Source organism: Symphalangus syndactylus, chromosome 11, assembly GCF_028878055.3.
Source record: "Symphalangus syndactylus isolate Jambi chromosome 11, NHGRI_mSymSyn1-v2.1_pri, whole genome shotgun sequence".
NCBI classification, from domain to species: Eukaryota; Metazoa; Chordata; class Mammalia; order Primates; family Hylobatidae; genus Symphalangus; species Symphalangus syndactylus.
Window position 1 is genome coordinate 40,843,593 of NC_072433.2, and position 13,249 is coordinate 40,856,841.

The 13,249-nt window shown below is 39.4% G+C and overlaps 1 pseudogene; it reads right to left on the reverse strand.

Annotated features, from left to right (window-relative positions):
- Nucleotides 1-10,647: 10,647 nt before the first annotated feature.
- On the reverse strand, nt 10,648-11,599 carry LOC129492942 (prohibitin 1-like; annotated as a pseudogene).
- Nucleotides 11,600-13,249: the final 1,650 nt, after the last annotated feature.

Consider the following 13,249-nt stretch of genomic DNA (forward strand, 5'->3'; position numbering starts at 1 on the left):
TTTTCTTTTTTTGCCTAATTCGTCTGGCTAGGATTTTCACTACTACGCTTAATAGAAGCTGTGAAAGTGGGCCTCCTTGTCTTGTTCCTGATCTTAGAGGAAAAGCTGTTAGTCTTTTACCAGGGAGTATATTGTTGTTTGTGAGTTTTTCATATTTGACCTTTATAATGTTGAGGATGTTTCCTTCTAATCCTAGTTTGTTGAGCATTTTATCATAAAAGTGTGTTGAATTTGTCAACACAGTTTGTCAATTTGTGTTATTTCTATATCAATTGAGATAATTATATGTTTGTTTCTCTTCATTCTCTCAATGTGGTGTATTATATTGATTGATTTTCATATGTTGAAACATCCTTGCCTAACCATTTGGTCATGGTGTTTAATCTTTTTAATATGCTCTTGAATTTGGCTTTCTAGTATTTTATTGAAGACTTCTGCATCAATATTTATAAGGGATAGTGTTTTATAGTTTTCTTGTAGAGTCTGGTTTGATATCAGGATAATGCTGTCATCATAGATTGAGTTAGAGTGTTCCTCCCTCTCATATTTTTGGAAGAGTTTGAGCAGGATTAGCATTAATTCTTTTTTAAATGTTTGGTAGAATTCACCAGTGAAGACACCTTCTGGGTGCTAGGCTTTCCTTTATTGGGAGGTTTTTGACTAATGATTCAATTTCCTTACTAATTATGGACGTATCCAGATTTTCTGTTTCTTCATGATTTAGTCTTGGTAGGTTGTGTGTTCCAGGAGTTTGTCCATTTCATTTATGTTATCCAGTTTGTTGTTGTAAAATTGTTCTTAATACTATTATACTCCTTTTTATTTCTCTAAGATAGGTAGTAGTGGCCCCTCTTGCATATCTCATTTTGTTTATTTATTTGAGTCTTCTCTCTTTTTTCTTAGTCAATTTATCTATAGGTTTGTCAATTTTATTGATCTTTTCAAAATTCTATTTTTTGGTTTTATTTATTTTCTCTGTTGCTTTATTTATTCTATATAATAATCTATCTATTCTATAATCTATATAATAATCTATATAATCTATATAATAATCTATTCAATAATCTATGTATTTATTTTCTCTGTCTTTTTTATCTGTCTTCTAATCTTTATTATTTATTTCTTTTTTTTTTTTGAGGCAGGGTCTCACTTTGTCACCCAAGTTGGAGTGCAGTGACACAATCTTGGCTCACTTCAATCCCTACCTCCTGAGTTCAAGCAATGCTCCTGCCTCAGTCCCCCAATTAGCTGTGACTACAGGCATGTGGCACCACGCCTGGATAATTTTTTTTTTTTTGTAGAGACAGGGTTTGGCCATGTTACCCAGGCCGATCTTGATCTTCTGAGCTCAGGTAATCAGCCTGCCTTGGCCTCCCAAAGTACTGGGATTACAGGTGTGAGCCACCATGTCCGGCCTAATCTTTATTATTTATTTTCTTCTAGCTTTGTGTTTTTTTCCCTTTTTTTCTAGTTTCTTAAAGTGTAAATTAGGTCATTTGCTTATTTATTTATTTAGAAATAGGGTCTTGCTAGGCTAGGGTGCAGTGTCACGATCCTAGCTCACTGCAGCCTTGAACTTCTTGATTCAAGCAATCCTCTCGCTCAGTCACCTGAGTAGCTAGGACTGCAGGTGCATGCCACCATGCCTACCTAATTTTTTATTTTTATTTTTTGTGGAGATATGGTCTCACTATGTTTCCCAGGCTGATATCAAACTACTGGCCTCATGTGATCCTTCCACCTCGTCCTCCCAAAGTGCTAGGATTACAGATGTGAGCAACCACACTCAGCCTAGGTTGTTAATTTGAGGTGGTTCTTCTTTTCTTAAATGTGTTTACAACTGTAACTTACCCTTTCAGCACTGCCCTTGCTGCATTCCATAAATTTTGTTATGCTGTGTTTTCATTTTCATTCATCTTAGGTATTTTCTAATTTCTCTTTTTATTTTTTAACTTGTTGGTTGTTTAAGAGTGTATTGTTTAATTTCCACATATTTGTGACTTTTCTAGTTTTCCTTCTGCTGTTGGTTTCTAGTTTCATTTTGTTGTGATCAGAAGACTCTTTGTATAATTTCAATCTTCTGAAGTTTATTAAGACTTGTGTTGCAGCCTAATATATGGGGTATTCTAAAAATGATCCATGTTTATTTAAAAAAGCGTGTATTCAGCTGTTGTTAGGTAGAGTGATCTCTACATGTCTATTAGGTCCACTTGGTCAAAAGTGTTGTTTCAGTCTTTCATTTTCTTATTGATCTTCTGTCTGGTTGCTTTATTCATTTTTGCAAGTGGGATGTTAAAATCTGTTAATATTATTGTAGAGCTGTCTATTTCTCCCTTCAATTCTGTCAATGTTACCTTCATATATTTTGAAGCACTGGTGTTTGGTGCATATATGTTTTTTATTGTTGTATCTTCCTTGTGAATTGACCATTTTATTATTATATAAAGTTCTTATTTGTCACTTGTAACAGCTTTTACTCAAAGTATATTTTGTCTGATATTAGTATAGCTACTCCTGCTCTCTTTTGACCTCCATTTTTATGGAATATCTTTATCCAGCCTTTCACTTTCAATCTATCTTTGTCCTTAGTGCATCTCTTATAGACAGCATACAGTTGGATCCTACTTCCCACCTCTTCTTCCAATCTATGTCTTTTGACTGGGAAGTTTAACTCATTTACATTTCAAGTAATTACTGATAGGGAAACACTTACTTTTGCCATTTTGCTATTTGTTTTCTGTATGTCTTATATAACATTCTAAAGTTATGATAATCTACCTTATATTGCTACTAATTTAACTTAAATCACATACAAGCAATCTATTCCTTTATAGCTTTACTACCCTTTTATGTCATTAATGTCCCAAATTACACCTTCAAATATTGTGTACCCATTAACATATTTATAGTTATTTTTATGCATTTGTCTTTTAAATGATTCTTCCACACAATAAGGACAAGTTTTGTACTGTTTGTAAAAAATTAGTGATGTCTCCGGCTCTAGCCTCAGTTTAAGAGGTTTTAAGAAAAAAATATAACTTTTCTATATGAGATCCAGGGTACAAGGGAGTGGAATCCAAGACACCCTCTATCTGGAACTACTTGAATAGAAAGAGCTCTAGAAAGCAGTGGATGTGAGTATACTCAAGTCATAGGGTTTGAGGTTATGGGTCCTTGGTGGTTATTTCTTCTCTTCCATCACTGAGATGTTTATCTTGGGTAGCTTGAAGGTTTCTTAATCTCCAGCTATTTAGGTGATCTGGACATGGATCAGTTCTATTAGAGGGGGCTTCTGGGCTCCTCTGTAGCCCTGGCTGGCAAAACCTCCCAGATCATACTTCTGAGGATCTTGGTCCAAGGAGGCTCCATTTATATGATCTGTTTCTGTCCTCACCTCCACTTTCAGAATACATGGTGCTGGATTTGGGCCAGGTAAAGATGTGAAAGAACCACAGTGGACTGCCCTCTGGGCTTCTGCTTAGGGAATGAGTGGGGAGTGCTGCTTGGATGGGCTGGGCTGATACACTGAGCTTCTCTTCTTTTGTTATCTCCCCACTCCATAGCTTTAGTTCATGAAGCGCTTCTGTCACTCAAAGGTGCTCGGTCTTCTTGAGGGTAAGCCTCTTGGAGGGTATGTAGCCAGGATCTCTTAGCCCTGCCTATTGCTCAAAATGTTAAGTGCTCTTCTGGGTCTGTTTTGTGATCAAATAATTTCTGATGAATGGGTAGCTTTAGTTTTCACCAGCAGGATCTTCTCTGTACTGTCAATGGCTGGTGATAGTGTCATGGGTGGGTCCTCTACCTTGGTAAGGTGCTGATACTTGTGATCTGGAATCACTGACTTCCAGAGGATGCTGCCCATGTCCGATGGAGGAGGAGTCATGGGTGTAGAATCCTTGAGGGCATCATCATAGCTGAAAGCCCAGTGGTATGTCCCAAAGGGCAGGGGCATCTTGCCCAGAGGTCTACTCAGGAGCAGGCACTTCTGGTCGCCTTAAAGCCATTGAAAGACTGAGATCCAGGTGTTTTTTTCTGTATTGAATTTGAAGCTGAGTTTCTGCTGCTATAGTAAAATGATGTGACATGTATGCTGACAGACAGATGTTAATGAGGAATACTGTCCAGCTGCTACAAATTAGCAAAGTTTCCCATAAAGAGTTCATATGGAGGTTCTATTATTCCACTACTGGGGAGCTGCCTGTGGCCAGAGCTCTGGCACTAAAGATAACCTGGGGACCCATGTCTTCTGAGGGACTGTGGTGCAGTCTGGGACTCAAGCCATGGTGAGACTGGTGCCGTGCTGGTGACAGCACTGAAGCCTTCCAGCGCCATCATGGAAGCAATAGCTGAATCCATATTTTCATTCCTTCATTCATCCATTCAGTTTTGATGGAGCACCCATTATGTGCCAGGCATTGTACTTCACTAGATTATACCATCAGCGTATTGAGTGCTCACAGTGTGCCAGACCAGCAAGCGCTTTACATTGAATCCTCAGAGTAAGATTGTATGGTAGGGATTATTACCCTATTTTACAGATCAGGAAACTGAGGCAACAACAAAGAAAAATTTAGGAACTCACCCACTAGAAAGTGGTAGCCTTGGAACATGGATCTGAGCCTGTCCTGAAGCCCTTATTTTTGTGACTGTTTTCTTAAAAATAATTTATTACACATATAAAAATATGTCATTATATGATTTTAACCTTTTATTGTTTTAGCTCTGTTTTCTAATTCTGTAAGTTGTAGGTAATGACACACATGCAAATTCTGTTCTATCTAGTAGGTTTAATTGGTTTTCTTCTGCTCTTGCGGAAAAATCAGTTTTTCCTCCATCTGCTCATTTTTTTCAACATTTATTTTCTCCATAAATCTGTGCCTTTTTTTTTTTTTACCTTTTCTTTGGATATAACTATACTCTTTAACACAGGCTCATTTTTATATCTATATGACAGTTATGATTTACCTGTTTTTGAAAATTATCTTTTAAAATATAAGTAATACATGTTTGCTTATTGTAGGAAAAAATAAAAAATAACTACTGTTCAATTTTGATGAATATACAAACATTAATAAAATATTCTTAAAAATGAGATCATAGTGCACATGTAATTGTAATGTGCCTTTTTTTTTTAAAAAAAAAACAAAACAAAGTATTATTAAGATTTTTCTATCTCAATAAATAAATGTTGGTATCATTTCAATGTAAACACCTTCACGTTCCTTTGCAGAATAGGAAGATGGGGGCCGGGCACGGTGGCTCACGCTTGTAATCCCAGCACTTTGGGAGGCCGAGGCGGGTGGATCACGAGGTTAGGAGATCGAGACCGTGGTGAAACCCTGTCTCTAGTAAAAATACAAAAAATTAGCCGGGTGTGGTGGCGGGCGCCTGTAGTCCCAGCTACTCAGAGAGGCTGAGGCAGGAGAATGCCGTGAACCCGGGAGGCGGAGCTTGCAGTGAGCTGAGATTGCGCCACTGCACTCCAGCCTGGGCGACAGAGCGAGACTCCATCTCAAAAAAAAAAAAAAAAGAATAGGAAGATGGGCTTTTCCCAAGTGGACACAACTTCCCAGAAGCACAACTGTGCTTTTCCTAAGCAGGATTTCAGTACTTTATAAACCAAGTTTGTTAGTGGCTATCCTAATCACTCTCAGGTTTACGGATTTCTTAAATCCAGTAGATACGAAAGCACTAAAACTGATCTTTGTTAATAACCTCTGATTGTTTTAATACCCCAAGGCTGATGATTTGTGAAATCCTTCAAAGGAATTTTTAGATCAAATGTTAAATATTGTTCGGTAGTATTTTCCTGTTAAATATATACCATTTCTTTGAAAAGTATTAAATTCATGTTTGGTAACATGTGGCTGTGCTCACTCTCTGCTAAGCCAGATGGCAAGGCTGCCTATTGCTGAGGAAAAGACACACTATTTTATAAGCCTTTGCATCTGCCTAGGCCATCCCAGGCCCTGTTCCTAACATTGTACTGTTTTGTATCTGCATCTGAGGGCTTGCAGTCCAGGGAAGTGGTTTTTAAACTCTGCTGAGCACTAAAAGCACCTGGATAGTTTAAAAAGATATAAATACCCCAGCTCCAGAGTATCCCAATTAGACCAACTAGATCAAAATCTTGGTACTGGGGCCTGAACATCAGTGTTACTTGAAAAAACAACAACAACAACATCTATAACTCTCTACTTATATTCTACTGTGCAGTCTGGGTTGAAGCCCCCTGTATTGAATACAGCCTCTATCCGTATGCACATGAATACACCTTATCCAATTAGCACTTAGCATCACAATATTGGTTGTTTGTATTAGATAATTTCAAATAACAGCCCTGCAGAAAAGGGAGAAGGCCTGTGGAAGAGAGAAGGCAGAAAGAACCCAGGCATCAATTTTGGAAAGATTTAATCCTACTACAAGAAAAACTAGTAACTGAAGCAACTGAAACACAGAACATTTTCTTGGAAGGCAAGGAAAGCCTGGGTTATCCATTTCATATCATGATGTAGATAAGATTGGTATGTCAGGCAGTAATTGTAGTATATACAATAAACTATATCGTTGCACCTGTGCAAGGGTTTCTCTAAGATAAACACCTCGATGCAAAATTTCTGGTTTTTACCAATTATTACTTTAAAAAATCTATCACTCTACACCCTGCATGAGATTTTCTAGTTCCCCATATCCTTGCCAACATATCATTCTAGATTTCTTTCATTCTGATGCATGTGGAAATATTTCATTTTATTTTTAATTTTCATTTTCCTGATTAATAATGAGACTTGGTCATTTAAGTTTCTCTCTGAATTGCCTATTCATATACTGTGACGATTTCTATTGGGTTATAGTCTTATTGATTTATTGGCATCAGTATATAGTCTTTTTTTGTTTATTTTTGAGACAGAGTCTCACTCTGTCGTCCAGGCTGGAGTGCCAGTGGCACGATCTTAGCTCACTGCAACCCTAGCCTCCCGGGTTCAAGCGATTCTCATGCCTCAGCCTCCTGAGTAGCTAGGATTACAGGCGCCCGACTCCACACTTAGCTAATTTCTGTATTTTTAGTAGAGATGGGGTTTCACCATGTTGGCCAGGCTGGTCTCAAACTCCTGACCTCAAATGATCCACCTGCCTCGGCCTCCCAAAATGTTGGGATTACAGGCGTGAGCTACCATGCCGGGTCAATAGTCTTGATATTAATCACTTATTGGTTACATGGATTTCTCATATCTTATAATAGGAAGGTTATTTGTGTTTGAATATTGACCTTGTATCAAATATTTTTATTGAACTTTCTTAATGGTTCCAATAATTTGTGTATTCTTTTGGGATTTTTTACCTTGATAATCATATTGTCTATGAACAGTGAGTTTGTTAATCTCATATACATATATATATATATTTTTTTTAAATGAACCTTATTTTTTAGAGAAGTTTTAGGTTCACAGAAAAGCCAAGTGGAAAGTCCAGAATTCCCATACTTCCCCTGCTCCCACACACACACAGCCTCCCTCACTGTGTTAGTCTGTTCTCACACTGCTAATAAAGGCATACCCAAGACTGGGTAATCTATAAAAGGAAGAGGTTTAATTGACTCAAAGTTCAGCATGGCTGGGAGGCCTCAGGAAACTTGCAATCACGGCAGAAGGGGAAGCAAACACATCCTTCTTCACATGGCAGCAGCAAGGAGAAATGCTGAGCAAAAAGCAGGAAAGCCCCTTATAAACCATCAGACCTTGTGAGAACTCACTCACTATCACGAGAACAGCATGAAGATAACTGGCCCTATGATTAAATTACCTTCCACTAGGTCCCTCCCACATGTGAGGATTATGGGAACTACAATTCAAGATGAGATTTGGGTGGGGACACAGCCAAAGCATATCACTCACTAGTCAACATCTCCCACCAGAGGAGTACATTTCTTACAATCTGTGGACTTAACAGTGACACATCATTATCACCCATAGTCTATATAGTTTACATTACTGTTCAGTCTTGGTGGTGGACACTCTATGGGTTTAGACATATAATTAATGACACGTATCCACCATTATAGTATCATACTGAATAGTTTCACTGCCCTAAAAATCCTCTGTGCTGTGCCTATTCATCCCTCCTTCCTCCCTAACCCCTGGCAACAACTGATCTTTCTACTGTCTTCATAGTTATGTCTTTTATATAGTTGGACTCATACAGTGTGTGGCTTTTCACATTGACTTCTTTGACTTAGAAATATAATTCAAGGTTCTTCTATGTCTTTTTGTGGCGTGATAGCTCATTTCTTCTGAGCATAGAATAATATTTCTTTATCTGGATATGCTAGTTTATTTATCCATTCACGGACTGAAGGACATCTTGGTTGCTTCTAAGTTTTGACAATTATGAATAAAGGTGCTATTAACAGCTATGTGTGGATTTTTGTGTGGACTTAAATTTTCAACTCACTTGTGTAAATACCAATGAGTGCAACTGGTGGATCATACAGTAACAGCATATTTAGTTTTATGAAAAATTGCCAAGCTGTCTCTTAAAGTGGCGGCATCATCGTGCATTCCCGCCAGCAGTGAATGAGAGTTCCTGTTGCTTCACATCCTGGCCAGTGTTTGGTGTTTGGTGTTGTCAGTCTTTTAGATTTTGGTGTATAGTGGCATCGCATTGTTCTTTTAATTTGCATTGCCCTAATGACATATGATGTGGAGCATCTCCTCATATGCTTACTTGCCATCTGTATATCTTCTTTGATAAGGTGTCTGTACAGCTCTTTTGCCATGTTTTAATTGGTAGTTCATTTTCTTAATGTTGAGTTTCAAGGGCTCTTTGCATGTTTTGCATAAGTTTTTAAAAATCAGATATGGCTTTTGCAAATATTTTGTCACAGTGTGTGGCTTGTCTTCCCATTCTCTTGTTCCTTATATTTAAAAAACATTTTTTCCCTTTTATATTATGCTGGCTAGGACCTTCAGTACAATACTAAGTGTAAGGGGGTAACAGCCACCTTAGTTGCTTCTTTTAAGGAGACCACATGTGTATTATGTTTTAGCCTTAGATGTAATGTTCACTGTAGGGTTCTGACAGATGTCTTAGAATTTAAGGAAGTTTTCTTTCTATTTAATATTTCAAGTTTGCTAAAAGTTCTTTCCTTTTTGCATTTATTGAGATTATCATATATTTTGGTCTGTTAATGTGATGGATTATGCTAGTGGATTTTTAAAATGTTAAACCAAACTTGCATTCTTGGGATAAGTCCTATTTGATCATAATATGAATAAATATTTTATGCATTTCTGGATTTGGTTTAATGTCTTATTTAGAAGTTTTGTGGCTGGATGTGGTGGCTCACGCCTGCAATCTCAGCACTTTGGGAGGCTGAGGCAGGCAGATCACTTGAGGCTAGGAGTTTGAGACCAGCCTGGCCAATATGGTGAAACCCCAGCTCTACTAAAAATACAAAAATTAGCCAGGTATGGTAGCACGTGCCTGTGGTCCAGCTACTTGGGTGGCTGAGGCATAGGATTCGCTTGAACCTGGGGGACAGAGGTTGCAGTGTGCCAAGATTGCGCCACTGCACTCCAGTCTGGGCGACAGAGTGAGACTGTCTCAAAAAAAAAAAAAAAAGAATTTTAATACTTTTGTAAATGAGTTTGAGCTATAATTTTCTTTTCTTGTATTGCCTTTGTCTGGTTTTCATGTCAGAGTTCTATCTGCTAGTCTTGTGAAATCATGCTTTTTTCCCTTTTTCTTTTCTATTTTAGCTACTTATAGCAACTAAAACTTTTGCCTCATTTTCTTTGCTTTTTCTTTTCTTTTTTTTTTTTTTTGAGCCAGGAGGTCTGGGTGTCATTTGTTGACAGCAGTTTATACACATTTGTTTCCTTCCCATGGTTGTTTCCTTCCCAGCACAGGCACAGAGCCCTTGAGAAGGGCAGTCTGTGAACCAGGGAGCCTTCAGGTGGGACACATCTTTGGCAGGCACGTTCAGCCCCAGCAGGATGCAATCTTTCAAGTTGGAATTCCATTGGGTAGTTGAGAGGGACCAAGGTGGGGGTAGAGAGGAAGTCTTCGACAGGACTCATATCTGGATCCAGGCCTCCTCTCTCACTATCCAAGTCCATCCAAGTTTTAGGACCCTGGGGGGCAACAATCAGGCCCACCCACCTCAACAGGGGCAAATTCTTCAATCTGTGCCCAGTTCACACACACCTGCTTCCGCTGGTCTCACAGTTAAAAGAGAATCAGCCTTATGGTAAGAGACAGACCACTTCCTCTCTGCCCCTCCCTGGCACCTCTCTTCAGCTGCATCTGCACAGGAACAGCTGAGAAGACAGAGTCCTGCCTTCTCAGTTGAGCTGCATGTGCCCTCATCCGCAAATCTTCCATCAACGACAGGACGGAGGTCACACGTGGACCCAGGTGGACACCTGTGCTGCCCAGTCTATCACACACTGCCCCGCCTGCATGCTTCCAAATGCTGGTGCCCAGGCCAGAGCTCCAGCAGGCCCCGAATTGGGACCTAAAGCCAGTTTGCATAGGCACTTGGCAATTTTTGGTAGGGAGGTGGATAAAAAAGTAGATGAATGTGAGAAGAATGAGTTTCATTTGATAGACTAATTAGCGATCTGTAGTGATTTTACCTTTATTTCCTTCACTTTAAGCCAGTCATGGAATTTCACAGTGATTTCTGGGGTGGGGGCGGAAGTAAGGCAGTGTTAAGAATCATCGGAGCTGTGCCCCAGTCAGCCCACGGAGGTGCAGGCAGGGTGGGCCCTCACTGGGGCAGCTGGAGGAGCACGGACTGCGCAGCCGGCGGGTAGGTGATGTTCCGAGAGCGTGAGAGCTGGTACGCGATGTCCTCCGCAGCTTCCAGCTTGCGGCGCGCCATCAGGCTGTCCCTTGCGGTGGCCAGTGAGTTGGCAATCAGCTCAGCTGCCTTGGAGTAGCCCTCAGCAGAGATGATGGCCACCTTTTTCTGCTGATCAGCCTTTTCCACCACAGATCTGGCCCTCTCTGCTTCCTGCCGAGCTACCTGTTTGGCTTCCACTGCTTCTGTGAACTCCTTCCCGAAGGTCAGATGTGTCAAGGACACGTCGTCCAGGATGAGCCCAAAGGTGGCTGCTCGCTCTGTAAGTAAGGTCGTTGCTCACCTACGTGGAGACCAGCTCTCTCTGGGTGGTTAGTTCTCCAGCATCAAAGCTAGCCACCACGGACTTGAGGATCTCGGTCGTGATGGATGGCAGCACCCGCTCATCATAGTCTTCTCCGGTGTTGGTGAAGATGCAAGGAAGCTGGCTAGCGACAGGCCAGAAGAGGATGAGCAGTGTGATGTTGACATTCTGTAAATCTTTGCTACCAGTGATGGCTGGCACATTACGTGGTCGAGAAGCGCAGTCAAAGATAATTGGTTTCTGTACCCAGGGAATGAGAAAGTGAGTCCTTTTTCCTACCACAATGTCCTGTACTCCACGGAATCGGTCAAAGATGACAGCTCTGTGCCCACCATCCACATTATATAAGGCAGAGTTCATTTCACCAGGCCTCCTGCAACATCTAAGGCCAGGTCAAACTTGCTGATGAACTCAAACACTTTGGCAGCCATGTTTTCTTCTGCTGGACTCTCTCACACCTGCTTCCACACTGACCTCCACATGAATTCCCCCACCTCACTTTCTTAATTTGAAAATGAGGAAAATGAAAATACCAACATCAAACGTATATTTTGAGGATTAAACAGTTAAAATAAGTAAAGCAATTAGAACAGTGTTCATAACATAGCAACCAACCTTTAAGTTTTAGCTATTATTACTATTATTGCAGTCCCTAAAATTTATATCAGAAAGGTATGATAAGTTTCAGAAGTTGGGTAGCATTCATCTGCAAAACCTTCTAACATTTTTCTTTCTGTGGGTATGTTTTAGCTACTTATTCAATTTCTTTTATGTCATTAATCTACTTGATTTTATTTTTTTCTGATTGACTTGCTTTTGGCAAGTTATATTTTTCTAGCAGTTTGTCCATTTAACTTAAATTTTCTTTTCTTTTTTTCTTTTTTAGAGACAGGATCTCACTATCTTGCTGAGTCTATAGTGCAATGGTGCAATCATAGCTCACTGCAGCCTCTAGCTCTTGGGCTCAAGTGATTCTCCTGCCTCAGCCTCCCGAATAGCTGAGACTACAGGCGTGCACCACTGTACCTGGCTAATATTTAAAATTTTTGTAGAGACAAAATCTCGCTTTGTTGCTCAGGGTGGTCTCAAACTCCTGGCTTTAAGCCATCCTCCTGTCTCGACTTCCCAAAGTGTTGGGATTCCACGTGTGTGCCATCATGCCCTACGCATTTCATCCAAATCTTCAAATTTATTGGCCTAATTTTTATAGCATATTCTTATTGTCTAATGTTGCTATATCTGTATTTATGGCTTCCTTTTTATTCCTAATATCATTTTGGGGTATGTTGGATGCTTAGTTCATTAAACTTTATGCATTTTATACATATGTGTGTATATTATATATACACATTATAATATATACATATATTTGCTTTAACCCCACTCTGCAGGTCCTGGTAGGTAGTGTTTTTCATTGTCAATCAAAGGAAAGTTTTCTACTTTCCTTTGCAGTTTCTTCTTGGATTCATAAATTTATAATATTTATAAATTCAAAATTTCCAAACAGATAAAATTTCTCTGGTTTTCTTTTCACTATTGAATTTTATTGTATTGTCTTCAGAGGCTGTGGTCTGTATAATATTATTCTGTTTCAGTATCTATAATATATCTATCTATGTATTTATTTACTTACTTTCTGTGTTTTCTGACTGGAATGTGATCCATGTGAAGAACAGAATTTATTCTGTTTAATTCACCATCATGTTCCCAGTGTATAGAATGATGGCTGGCATATAGTAGTAACTCAACATTTATTGAATGAAACAATGATTAATATTGATGGTAATCCTTGATGATCAGAATATATTTTTTCTAGGTGGTCTTCCTGGACCACCAAGAAGAGAATGCAAATTCCCACAGGCTCTGGTCCATATCAGCAAACTTGGCTTCATATCCACATATGGAGTTACGTCTATATGTGCCTGACAAACATCAAAATTTCCTGAGTATCCAAGTAGAATTTGGAGTACTCTGTCTACTCCCAGATTAATTTGATTCTGATTTGTCCACTCTCAGCGCCTCAGCATCAATATGGACTGTGCTTCCCACAGATAGAAAGACTGACTTCTTAGTCCATTTGG